Source organism: Leptonychotes weddellii, chromosome 4 (assembly GCF_054177405.1).
Source record: "Leptonychotes weddellii isolate Sample4059 chromosome 4, ASM5417740v2, whole genome shotgun sequence".
Lineage (NCBI taxonomy): Eukaryota > Metazoa > Chordata > Mammalia > Carnivora > Phocidae > Leptonychotes > Leptonychotes weddellii.
In genome coordinates, this window is record NC_138372.1 from 24,751,035 (window position 1) to 24,765,019 (window position 13,985).

The following is a 13,985-nucleotide window of genomic DNA, read 5'->3' on the forward strand; positions in this document are numbered from 1 at the left end:
ACATGAGAGGGGGGAGGGTCAGAGGGAGAAGCAGACTCCCCGCTGAGCAGGGAGCCCGGACTCCGGGATCATGACCTGAGCCGAAGGCAGTCGCTTAACCAACTGAGCCACCCAGGCGCCCCAGGTTGTGACTTTTAAAGATTTTTTAAGCAATCTCTATTTCCAATGTGGAGCTCGAATTTACGACCCTGAGATCAAGAGTTACATGCTCTACTGACTGACCAAGTCAGGTGCCCCCCAGGTTGTAACTTTTAAACAAGACTTTATTAAAAGTTGAGTATAGTAGGAGGGAATTACAAAACCAACACAATAGTCCACCCCCCGCCCCAAATCTGTGGTTTTGCTTTCTGTGGTTTCAGTTACCCAAGGTCAACCGCAGTCCATCCGGAAGCAGATGGTCCTCCTTCTGATGTATTGTCAGGAGGTCAGTAGTAGCTTAACGCTGTGTTACAGTGCCTAGGTTGTTCACCTCATTTCATCTCATTACATAGGCATTTTATCATCTCATGTCAACACAAGGGTGAATACGGTACTATATTTTGAGAGAGAGATCACTTAACTTTTATTATAGTATAGTGCTATACTTGTTCTATTAATGGTGTAAGTCTCTTACTGTGCCTAATTTTTTTAAAAGATATTTATTTATTTATTTGACAGAGAGAGGGAACACAAGTAGGGGGAGTGGGAGAGGGAGGAGCAGGCTTCCCGCCGAGGAGAGCCTGATGCAGGGCTCAATCCCAGGACCCTGGGACCATGACCCAAGCCGAAGGCAGATGCTTAATGACTGAGCGACCCAGGCGCCCCTTACTGTGCCTAATTTATACATTCGACTTTATCATATGTATGTGTAGTTGGTCCTTGAACAATATTGGGGTTAGGGCACCAGTCCCCCCACAGTCAAAAATCTGCCTATAGCCTTTTAAAAATATTTTATTAATTTATTTTTAAAAGATTTTATTTATTTATTTGACAGAAAGTAGGAGAGAGAGCAAGAGAAAGCATAAGCAGGGGGAATAGCAGAGGGAGAGGGAGTAGCAGGCTCCCCACTGAGCAGAGAGCCCAGTGCGGGGCTCAATCCCAGGACCCTGGGATCATGACCTGAGCCGAAGGCAGACGCTTAACCGACTGAGCCACCCAGGTGACCCTTATTTATTTTTAAATAATCTCTTCACCCAGTGTGGGGCTTGAACTCACAACCCCAAGATCAAGAGTCTCATGCTTTTCTGACTGAGCCAGCCAGGCACCCCTGCCTATAACTTTTGACTCCCCTAAAACTTAATTACTAATACCCTACTGTTGACTGGAAGCCTTAGTGATAATGTAAACAGTTGATTAACACATATTTTGTATGTTATATGTGTTATGTATTATATAGTTAACAATAAACCTAGAGAAAAAAATACGTGTGTGTGTGTATATATATATATATTTTAGAGAGAGTCTGCAAGAGGTGGGGGGAGGGGTGGCGAGAGGGGCAGAGGGAGAAGGAGAGAATCTTAACATTGTTTTTCAGAGAGCAGAAATTGAGATTGAGGCTGGTGAACATACACATATACAGACACAAATTTGATTTATGGGAATCAGCAGATAGATAACAGCAGGGGACCCAAGGAGAAAACATATCATGGTGTATTCGTTTTTAATTAGCAATATACCTCAGAATCCCCTGAGGGAATTCTATCCCTGCTCCTTCACAGTACACAAATGTCTAGTCCCTATCTGTCCCAGACCTTCTGAAATAGATTAGGTGGAGGATTGCAGAGTAGGAACCACTGTCATTGTAGGTTTTGGCCTTGGTTCTTACCATTAACATGGTTTTTGTTTCCTTACAGATAAAATAGAAATAAAGGTCTGTCTAACTTAGTAGGTTTCAGTAGGTTACTGCACAAGAAATATTAGCATACACTAGGTGGTGATTTCTAGAAGCAAAGGGGAGAGATTGGGTAGTGTCATGGAAGCCTTGGAAGTCATTGTTGGGAAGTGAATGTGAACATTACTTTTTTCTTGCCTTCCATTCTGTGTGACACTTGAATTATTTAAGAAGCAAATGTTTGCTCCAATTATTCCTTTCATTCAACCCTTTTGTTCCCCTGAAATTGACTATGATGTTTTCTTTTCTTGAATTCCATTATATCATAGTAAGTTTCTTTTTTATATGATCTTCACATAGTTTTTCATAGAATTTATGTCAGAGTTGAAATATTTCTTTAAAGATAGTTACAGAAAGTATGCATGCTTACTGTCCTTCAGTTTTTCTTCATGTTTGATGTCTCAACATGTAAGAGAAGTAGATATTTTCCTCACTAATTTTTATATATGGAAAATAAATTTTAATGAAACAATATCTGATCATTATGAAGGAAAAAAAGGGTGTCGTATCTAGTAACAAAGGAAGATTTATTTTATTTGTTTAGTTGTCATTTGTTGGAAGAAAAGAATACAGAAAGACCCCAAAATAGTTATTTTCAGGGTTGTTGTAAGTGATAAGTTATATAGAAAAAAAACTGCTTGTTTTGTGTGAGGAGTATAACTCTGCATTTAAGAGGTTTCTAGTTGGTTACTACCTTTTTAAAACCTTTGTTACGGAAATTTAAACTGTAAATGTAGAACAAATAGTTCAACTAATGGTCATGTATTTGTTATTTGTCTTCTTTAACAGTCATCAACTTTCTGCCTTTTATTTTTTCATCTCACATGTCTTTCCCTGTAATATTTTAAAGCAAATTGTAGACATATTTCATTTCACCTATTAATACTCAAAGCATGAATCTCTAACAAATGCTGTCTCTTTTTTAAAAAAATCATACTGTTACCACACTGAACAAAATCAACATGATTCCTTAATGTCACCTAATATTTGTACAACTTTGTTTCACAAAGTTAGTAGCTAAAACAAGGTTTGTGGGTTATGTCTTTTAAGCCTCTTTTAATCAGTAAATCTCCCCATTTTAAACACTGCCATTTATTTTTAGAAGACACTGGATGATTTGTTTTGCAGCATTTCCCACATCCTGGGCTTTGCTGCTTATATTCTAGTGTCATTGAACATGTTCCTCTATTCTTCATGTTTCCTGTAACTTGTAGAAGTGTGATTAGATTCAGGTTCAATTTTTTTTTGAAAGAATTCTTCATAGGTGGTGCTGTGTTCTTCCTGTGATACCACTAGTGAATCATGTTCGTCCTTGTTCAGGTGATGTCAGCTTAATCTGTATATTTAAAAGTTCCTGTTCAGTTTTTTTTTAAAGATTATTTATTTGAGAGAAGGAGATAGAGTGTGCAAGAGTGTGAGTGAGCGGGGGAGGGGCAGAGGAAGAGGGAGAGAGAATCTTTTTTTTTTAAGATTTTACTTACTTATTTTTCAGAGAAAGCGAGCACAAGAGCACGCATACAAGCAGGGGGATCAGCAGGCAGAGGGAGAAGCAGTCTCCCCACTGAGCAGGGAGCCCAGTGGGGGACTTGATCCCAGGACTCTGGGATCATGACCTGAGCTGAAAGCAGACACCTAACCAACTGAGCCACCCAGACTTCCCAGGAGAATCTTTTTTTTTTTTTTTAAGATTTTATTTATTTATCTTAGATGGATAGATAGAGCATAAGCAGGGGGAACAGCAGAGGGAGAGGGAGAAGCAGACTTTCTGCTGAGCAGGGAGCCCAATGTGGGGCTCGATCCCAGCACCCTGGGATCATGACCTGAGTTGAAGGCAGACGCTTAACTGACTGAGCCACCTAAGGCCCCCTGCCCCGCAGGAGAGAGAATCTTTTTTTTTTTTTTTTTTTTAAAGATTTTATTTATTTATTTGAGAGAGAATGAGAGAGAGCACATGAGAGGGGGGAGGGTCAGAGGGAGAAGCAGACTCCCCGCCGAGCAGGGAGCCCGATGCGGGACTCGATCCAGGGACTCCAGGATCATGACCTGAGCCGAAGGCAGTCGCTTAACCAACTGAGCCACCCAGGCGCCCCAGGAGAGAGAATCTTAAGCAGACTCCATGGTGAGCATGGAGCCTGATGTTAGGGCCTAATCTCACATCCCTGAGATCAGGACCTGAGCCGAAACCAAGAGTCGGACGCTTAACCTACTGAGTTATACAGGTGCCCCTCCCCTTCAGTTTTTTACCTGAGTGGTTTTAGCGTTCATTGGTAGTTATTTCTTTTTTTTTTTTTTTTAAGATTATATTCCCTAAGTAACCTCTATATCCCGTGTGGGGTTTGAACCCACAACCCTGAGATCAAGAGTTGCAGGCTCCACTGAGTGAGCCAGCCACGCACCCCGATAATTATTTCTTGATTCACTATTTTATTAGGTATTATAAAATGATGGTTTCTTAAATCTTTTATTTTTCCAGTGTCTGTTATGATTATTTTGTAGAGAGCTTTCCCTTATCAACGAACAGTTGGTTTCTTTATTGCCTTGAAATATGTTAATACAACATAAAGACAAGACAGACGGAAAAAAAAGGTAAATGCTTGATTCTTTTGTCATTTTTTTTTTTTAAAGATTTTATTTATTTGAGAGAGAGTGAGAGATCATGAGCAGTGGGGAGGGGCAGTGGGAGAAGCAGACTCCCTGCTGAGCAGGGATCCTGATGTTGGGCTCGATCCCGGGATCCTGAGCCAATAAACCCCGACTGAGCCACCCAGGTGCCCCCTCTTTTGTCATTTTTAAGAATGAGTTGAAGACTTGGAGGCCTCCACAAATGACCAATGAGGATTGTTTTTTGGAGTAAGGGGAATAAAGGTGGTATCATGATAAATCATTACAAATAGGTTTTTATATTTATTGTATGTCAGTCTATTATGCCATGTTTGGTGGGTAAAAGCCTCTTTACATTAGCTCTTGAGTCATTTTGTCATGACTCCAGTAGTCTTTGATAACTTCCTTGTTTTTTGGTGCAGGGTGAATCAGGCTCATCAGTATAATTCCTACTCCAGACCTGAAATCAGCCATTTTTCCCAGAAGGTCTGGTTCCTTTTAGTGGGAAATGGTATTTAGAGACCCTAACACTTGATCACTGTTTAAAGTCGTATCATCTTAAATTTTAGATTTAGAAGGGTTCTTTGAAATTTCTACCCGGTGTAGGAATCTGTGTCCTCTAAGTGTTTTTCACATTCATAATTAGATTCATTTGAAGACCATTTAAAAAGGTTAAATGACAAAGACTCTCATGTTGAGTATCATCTCTACTTTATGTTACTTAGAAATCTAAAATGAAACTAATAAAAGTTAAAAATAAGCTATTCATGGCAAAAGTAATTAACTGTCAGAAATCTCTGACTTTGTTTCTAGAAGCTATAATTCACACTGAGGATGTAACTGCCAAGAATCATGTATCAAAAAATCTTGTATGGGCAGATACAAAACAAAAGTTTTAACAGTTTAGAGGAACTGAAGTTCAGTTGAACTTGGTACACTTCTAGAAAAACATTATCATCTTTTACACTTTCATGGAACATTTATGGAATTTAATCATAATTGACACATAATTCATACTTCCAGAAAAAATGTAGATTTTAAAACCTTAAAATTTAGAGACTGCATTCTTGACCACAATGCAATAAAGCTGAAATGAGTAAAGTCAGTTAAAACAACCCAACCATTTGGAAATTTTAGAACTGGTAAATAATTTTTGGGTTAAACAAGTTGAAGCTGACTTTAATTACAAACTGTTGAGAGTATAACAGTGAATATGTCAGTTATACCTCAATAATCATAGTAAGAGAATGTAACAGAGCAAACCATATCACAACTTGGAATGTGAGCAGGCTATAAAGAATATATTTTGTATTAAGTGCTTTAACGTTAAAAAGAAAAGAATTACTATTTAACTGTATGTGTTAGAACAATGAAATAAACCTGAGGAAAGCACAAGGGAATTAATAAAGTTGAAAATAAAGTGTGGGAAAAAATGAATTAAGTAGAAAATGTATGGACTGATAAAACTAGGAGCTGATTCCTTGTGAAGTGACCAGTAGAGTAAACAAGTTACTGACAAGTCTAATTGAGGAAAAGAAAGGAAAACAAATAGTGTTAAGGAGAAGAAAAGCTATAATAACCATAAATAGTTTGGGGGTAATATGTTGGACTTTTTGAGGTATAATTAACTCAGTCCTTTAGATGAAATGGAAGATTTTCTGAAATAAGTTACTAAAATTGATTCAAGAGGTAGAAAACCTGGAAAGGCCAATACCATTTAAGAAATGGCCATTAATGTCAAAGAACAGCCCAAGTTTCTAATTTTTCTTTGTACCATTGAGGAATATCCATTTTCATGTTTTTAATAATATTTGCCAAAATAGAAAAGATCTTACATCAAGATGCTAATAAAGACCTTGATATATTTAATATTCATTTTCTGTTAATAAAGTCTCTTTTTATAAAACTAAGAATAGAGGGTCTTTCACATAATAAAACGTGTTAGAATCCAGCAGTCACCCTTGAAATTTAGGAAGGATGCCTGCTATTATCATAATTATTTATTACTGTTCTGGAAGTTCTAGGGCACAATATAGTTAGATGAGGAAAAGAAACAAGAGTTGTAAATCTTGGAAAATTGGAGAACAAAATTATGATTATTTTTTCTGATGATACATTTATTTGCCTGGCAATCTCAAGAGTATCAGTAGAAAATATTTTAGGGCTCAGAAGTAAAAATTCAAAAATGAAAGCAATCTGGCGGAGAAGAAGAAAAATGTACTAGGATTATAACGGGATAGTAAAATGTCTAGTGACAATATTAAAATATTTTTAAAAATCCTATAAAATTTAATAACTTTGACTATAAGTAGTTGGAAAATAAAAGATTGATTCACAAAGTAATACAAAACTAAATTCCTTGGGATAAAACTAATAAATATGAGACTTGACAAGAGTTTACCTAAGGACATGGTAATTAATAATAATAATAATAATAGTTACAACAACAAATAATCTTTATGAGCATTGTTTTAAGTACATGTCTTGACTCCAGAAAATGACTTCATAATACAATGTTATGCCTGAGGGTAACAGAGAGGTAAAGTACCTTGTCAAAGGTATATAGGTGCTAGAATAAGGGATAATGGGATTGGAACCCACTCAGGCTGTGTGACTCCAAAATCCAAAGAATCTGTAACCATTATGCTTTGATGGCTCCTAAAAAAAAATAAGTGATATGCCATATTCCTGGATCGGAAAATCCAATATAATAAAAATACACGTCCCATAACATTAATATTGTATCAGTCAGTAACCCAACAGGATTTTCTTTTTCTTTTTCTTTTTGATGGTGAGGAGGGTAGACTTTGAGAAAACTGATGAAGTTCATTAGGATTTATAACTATGTGAAAGCTAGCCAAAACAGTTTTGAATTAGAAGACTAATGGGAGGGGCGCCTGGGTGGCTCATTCGTTAAGCGTCTGCCTTTGGCTCAGGTCGTGATCCCAGGGTCCTGGGATCGAGCCCCGCCTCGGGCTCCCTGCTCGGCGGTAGGCCTGCTTCTCCCTCTCCTGCTCCCCCTGCTTGTGTTCCTGCTCTCGCTGTCTCTCTGTCAAATAAATAAAATCTTTAAAAAAAAAAAAAGAAGAAGAATGGGAGAGTGGAGGAGTAGGGGAATGGTGGGTACCTTGTTCTACAGGATCTTGAATATAATACTGCTATAGGAACACTTAAATTATTACAAATAAAAGAGATTCATGTCTGTATATAAGAATATATAGAATAAAGTTATTCTTTAAATTGTGTTTGGACAGTTTCCTGGTCATTTGGGCAAAAAATAAAGTTAAATCTTCCTCCAGATACCAAAAGAAATTTATAGGGATTGAATATATGGATATAAGAAAATGAAGCTATTCCCCAAAGGATGGGGCACCTGGGTGGCTCAGTTGATTAATTGACTGCCTTCGGCTCGGGACATGATCCCATGTCCCAGAGCCTGCTTCTCCCTCTCCCTCTGCCTGCTGCTCCCCCTGCTTGTGTTCTCTCTCTCTCTCTCTGTCCAAATAAGTAAAATCTTCAAAAACAAAACAAAACAAAACCATTCCCCAAAGGAAATATAGGTAAATATAACAAACATCTTGATACGGGGAATGCCTTTTTGAGCATAAACCAAAAAAAGATAATTCAAAAGAATAATAGATTTGCCTACATTGAAAATATTGTCACATTTTTAAAGAGCAAATGTGTTTGAACTATCTGATGATCAGAAGTGACTTTTCAGAAGAATGGGGTACTGGGCAGATAAAAGCAGATAACCACTTTAGGAGTCATCTTAGAATTCCTCAGGGCTCCACATCCCTAATTTCCATCCAGTCACAATTCATGCTTCCATTCAACAAATGTTTGAGTGTCTGTTATGTACAAGGAACCATTGTAGGAACTGAGGATACAGTAATGAATAAAATGGAGAGCATTTCTGTTCTTACAGAGTTTATATTCTGTTGATGGGAGAGAGAACTGTTAAATAATGAATGTAGAGCATTTAAAATGGAACACTACTATAGAGAAACATAAAGCAGAGAAAGAGGATACATTGTGCTATGGTGGAAGGGGCATTGCCATTTTAAATAGGGTCATTTAAGCAGAAATCTGAAGAAAATGAGAAAGCCATCATGTGGGTATCTAAGAGTAGGCAAATCCCAGGTAGAGGTAACAACAAGGCTAATGGTTGTAAGGCAGGTGAATGCTGTGTATATTTATGATATAAAATATCAAAGAGGTGGTAGCTGAAGGTGGGTGAGCAAGGTAGTGAGTGGTAGGAGATGCGATCAGGGAGATAATTAAATAGAGAGGGTCTTTTAAGCTGTTGTAGTGACTGTAGTGTACATTGTTGGATGTTTCACAGCATCCCTGGCCTCTACCCACTAGATGTCAGTGCAGCTCCCCAGTTGTGATAACCAAAAATACCTCCAGATATCACCAGATTTTCTAGATTTGGGGGGCAGAATTGCCCCTGCTTGAAAGCCACTGTTGTACCTTATGGCTGTAGTCCCTTTTGGGAAGGCTTGGAGAAAGATTTATGGTGTGTACTTGTGGTAATGGTGCAGAGCCCTCCTTCAGGTGGACTCAGTCTCTCCTCCATCACAAGAGGCCGTGGGTCTGTGACTTGACCAGGTCTGGAAACTGGGCAAATGTCTGTGACTTTCACTGTGATGACTCAAATCGGTTTTGGGCCACCAGATTTAGACATTTTCTGTTATATAGATTAAACTGCCCATCTATTTCATTCCTAGGAACATCGTGATCAATTAGCCACTGCCAAAGATCCCTGCGGGCCAAAGCATTCTGATTGCCGGTACGTCCCTGCTGCCCTTATCTCTGGAGTGAAGTGCTGCCCCTTGGCCTCTGCTGCTTTGGGATCCCATCATCCTCAGTGAAATCAGGGAACCCACCTCAGTGGTGAAATTCCCTGCAGTCATAACTGACTTAAAAAAGAGAGCAGCCACACAGCTTTCCAATATGTGGTGCTTCCCTCACTAATTATAGTGTCTTCTGGGCCTTCTCAGGGAATGCAGTTGGGTAATAGGTGTATAGTTTGCAGAGGATAAATCCACTTAATATTCCTGTCTCCCTGAGCCTTTGGATTTCCTCTTCCACATAATGCCAGTGAAACTTTAGTATCTTAACCTCATTAAATATTCACTGTCATTGTTAGAATAATTTTGATTTGCATTTCCTTATTGATTACAGCTATATTGTTGAGTATGTTTCCGTCAACAAGTGTGCTATTAGAGGTTCAGCAACTTCAGCTGCACAAGTTATCACATCAAATTCAGAATCTGTAGAAGCTCACTCATATTAATGAATTCTAACCTCCTTGGTCTAATACCTGTATTAGCATCTGTTTTCAACACACATCCCCCAGGTTTTTTCCTTTACATATTAACACAATTTTGGCATTTTTTAGTGTATAAGCTGTTTTCTGTTGGGTCCTCTGTGTACCTGTTCCTCTATAACATGCTGAAATTTGAACCTAGTTAGGGGTCTAGCGTCAATAGGGTTGATTGTAGTTGGTCTTGAGGAGAATGAGCATCCTCCTTCAAGTCATTTGCTGAACATACAATATCACAGGACTTTCAAGCAAAGGAAAGTTTCTGTCTTTAGATACAGAAGGGTAGGTTACTGCCACTGGAGGTTTGAAATTATTTTTTTCATTCTGATTCAACCACATGTTCCCATTTCAAGTTTCAGGGTCCCATATATTTTCCTAGTCATTGCTCTTACTTTCACATGAGAAACTTGGTGAAACTATGAATTCATCTAATGTTATCATTCAGCTATTTGCACAGTAAAATTTTGCCTTTGATTTTTAGCAATATCAACCTGTAGTTTAAGAATTAAGAGATTTTTTTTAATACCGCATAAAAGTGGTTTTTTTCAGACTGTGATTTAATCTGATAGTTCATGGATTTGAACTTGTTTTCCTGTGTACTTGTTCAAGACCACACAGAGAATCCATCTCATGTAACAGACCTTATAGTTATCACTGCTGCCTTAACAGTTTTATTTACTGATTCAGTTGGCAGTCGCCCAACCAACTGAGCCACCCAGGTGCCCTGAACAGGGTAAGTTTAATATAAAGAATTATTAACCAGTAACAGAGAAGTAACCCTAAGGGGAAAGAGAACTTTAAAGCATACACAGTAGTAGGTAGAGGGAGCAGCTACTACTTCTAGGGCTGAGGCACAGTAGCAGGGATAGAACAGATTTGGAAGATGCCCCATTTTCTAACTTCAAGGCTGAAATTCAGATCTTGTTGAAGAGGGTTGGGTCACACTGGATGATGGAGAAGTTTGAGGTGCCACAGATTTTTGCTGTCAAGCGGGAAACCCCCTTTTGGGGTGCTGAGAAAAGTCACTAGGCAGCTTTTTTCTGAACCTGGCTGAGAAGCCAGCTGGGACCGTGGCATAATTCTCTGGGAAGTGTCTGGCCTGTAGGAGTGCTGCTGAAACTTGGTGAGCTGCCCTCAGGGGTGCTGACAGAATTTTCTGGGAAACTACCCATGGGGTTGTGTATGTGTCACTGAGACTTGATGGGAAATTGGTGCCTGGGGAGAGGGCCGTTGGATCTTTTGCACACCTCTGTCCTCCACTGAAACCAGCAGATTAGAGCACACTAATGGGAAGAGAACTCACTTCTGTCTGGAGTATTCGTCCAGTGCCATCTGCTGACAAAGGTTAACATTTTGTCAGCTGGCAGAGAAGAAATGTTTATAGGTACCAGCTTCATTATCACAAAGCAGGGTAGAGAGAAGTGGATTTGGAGTTGAGAGGCAATATATTTATAATTGCTACATTCAGATATTTACATTTCTAGTACTCTTCATTCTTTTGGGTAGACCCTGATTTCCATGTGGTGTCATTTTTTTCTTGACAAATATACCTTCAATATTTGTTTGGTGGTGATGAATTCTTCCATCTGAAGAAGGTACATCTGAAAAATCCTTTATTTTGCCTCTTAACCAGTAACAGAGAAGTAACCCTAAGGGGGAAAGAGATAAATAAAATAGTTGTAGAAAATACATAAACTTATCATCTTAAAAAATAAAATAGTTGTAGAAAATACATAAACTTACCATCTTATAAGTGCACAGTTTAGTGATAATAAATACGTTTGTAATGTTGTGCAACCATCTGCACTTTTCTTGTAAAATTGAAACACTATACCCATTAAGTGATAATCCATATTCCCACCTACCCCCAATCTTTGGCAACTACCATTCTACTTTCTGTCTCTATTTCGTTTAGTATAATCTCCTCCAGTTGCATCTGTGTTGTACCATGTTAGTGTTTTTATCATGAGAGGGTGTTACATTTTGTCACATGCTTTTTCTGCATCAGGTGTGAGACAATCATGTATTTTTTTTCCCTTCATTCTGTTAATGTGTATTGTGTTGATTCATTTTCATATGTTGAAACATCCTTGCATTCTAGGAATAAATTCTACTTGATCATGGGGTGTAAGTTTGAGAAAGATTGGTATTTTTCATTATTTTGTAGTGCCAATGAAGCTGTCAAGTCCAGGACTTTTCTTTTTCAGAGAGTTTTATTTACTGATTCAGTTTTCTTTTTTTTTTTTTTTTTCTGATTCAGTTTTCTTACTAGTTACAGGTCTATTCAGGCTTTCTATTTCTTCATTATCTTTTTATTTATTTAAGGATTTATTTATTTGAGAGAGAGAGAGAATGAGCAGGGGGAGGGGAAGAGGCCGAGGGGGAGGGACAGGGACAGGCATACTCCCTCCTGAACTCAGAGCCCCACGAGGGGTTTGATGCCAGGACCCTGAGATCATGACTTGCGCTGAAGTCAGATGCTTAACTCACTGAGCCACCCAGGTGCCCCTATTTCTTCATAATTTAGTTTTGGTAGGTTTTGTGTTTCTAGGAAATTGTCCATTTCATCTAGGTTATCCAATTTGGTGGTGTAAAATTATTCATAGTACTCTATTATAGTTCTATTCATTTCTGTAGAACCAGTAATGTCTTCGCTTTTGTTTTTTATTTTAGTAATTCAAGCATTTTCTTCTCTTTTTTCTTAGTCTCTACAGAGCTAAAGTTTTATCAGTTTTGTTGATATTTAAAAATACCAGCTTTTGGTTCCATTAATTTTTCTTTGTTCTTTTTCTGTTCTCTATTTTTATAATTTCTGATGCAATCTTTTTTATTTCCTTTCCGCTGCCTGCTTTGGGTTTAGTTTGTTATTTTTCTAGTTCCATAAGTTGTAATGTTACATTGTTGATAGGAGATCTTCTTTATTTTCCCTCTTTTTTATTTATGGTAGGTAAGTGTTATAGCTGTAAATTTTTTCCTTAGCATTGTTTTTGCTGCATCCCGTAAGTTTTGTTATGTTGTATTTTTGCTTTCATTTGTCTCAAGTATTTTATAATTTGCCTTGTGATTTCTTTTTTGGTCCTTTGCTTGCTTAAGAGCGTATTAATTTACACAAATTTGTGAATTTTCCCATTTTACTTCTATTACTGATTTTTAACTTCATCCTGTTGTGGTTGGAGAGGATATTTTGTATGATATCTGTGTTTTTAAGTCTGTTGAGACTTTTTTTTTTAAAGATTTTAAAAATTTATTTATTTGACAGAGAGCGAGCACAGATAGGCAGAGTAGCAGGCAGAGGGAGAAGCAGGCTCCCCACTGAGCAAGGAGCCCGATGCGGGGCTCGATCCCAGGACCCTGGGATCATGACCCGAGCCGAAGGCAGTTTCTTTTTTTTTTTTTTTAAAGATTTTATTTATTTATTTGAGAGAGAGAGAATGAGAGACAGAGAGCACGAGAAGGAAGAGGGCAGAGGGAGAAGCAGACCCCCTGCTGAGCAGAGAGCCCGATGCGGGACTCGATCCCGGGACTCCAGGATCATGACCTGAGCCGAAGGCAGTTGCTTAACCAACTGAGCCACCCAGGCGCCCCCGAAGGCAGTTTCTTAACCAACTGAGCCACCCAGGCGCCCCGAGACCTTTTTTTCTTTTTAAATATTTATTTATTTCAGAGAAAGCAAGGGGGAGTGAGCATGAGTGGGAGGGGCAGAGAGAGGGAGAGAGACTCTCAACCAGACTTCACGCTGAGCACAAGAGCCCTACTCGGGGCTCGATCCTATGACCCTGAGATCACGACCTGAGCTGAAACCAAGAGTCAGACACTTAACCGACTGTGCCACCCAGGCAGTCCAGTCTGTTGAGACTTAATTGTGGCCTAACATATGGTCTGTCCTGGAAAATATCCCACATGCACTTGAAAAGAATGTATATGCTGATGTCATTCGGTAGAGTGTTTTGTATATGTCTATTAGGTCTAGTTGGTTTATTGTGTTGTTAAATTCTTCATTTTCTTATCTGTCTCCTGTATGGTTGTTCTATCCAATATTGAGAGTGGGGTATTGAAGTATCTAATTATTGTAGAACTATTTCTGTCCTTAATTCTGTCCGTTTTAGCTTAATATATTTAATATATTTTGATGGTTTGTCATTAGGTATGTAAATGTTTATATTTGCTATATCTTGCTGTATC

At 38.4% G+C, this 13,985-nt stretch overlaps 1 protein-coding gene and 1 long non-coding RNA gene across 2 annotated transcripts in view; both read left to right on the plus strand.

The window, feature by feature from the left end:
* Positions 1-2,785, plus strand: part of LOC145721235 (uncharacterized) — a 5,428-nt gene extending 2,643 nt beyond the window's left edge. The window contains exon 2 of the long non-coding RNA XR_014144796.1: positions 125-2,785. This is a non-coding gene — a long non-coding RNA (uncharacterized LOC145721235). The remainder of the gene's footprint in view (positions 1-124) is intronic.
* ZMYM4 (zinc finger MYM-type containing 4) overlaps positions 1-13,985 on the plus strand; it is a 127,704-nt gene that overhangs the window by 16,299 nt on the left and 97,420 nt on the right. The window lies entirely within an intron of this gene.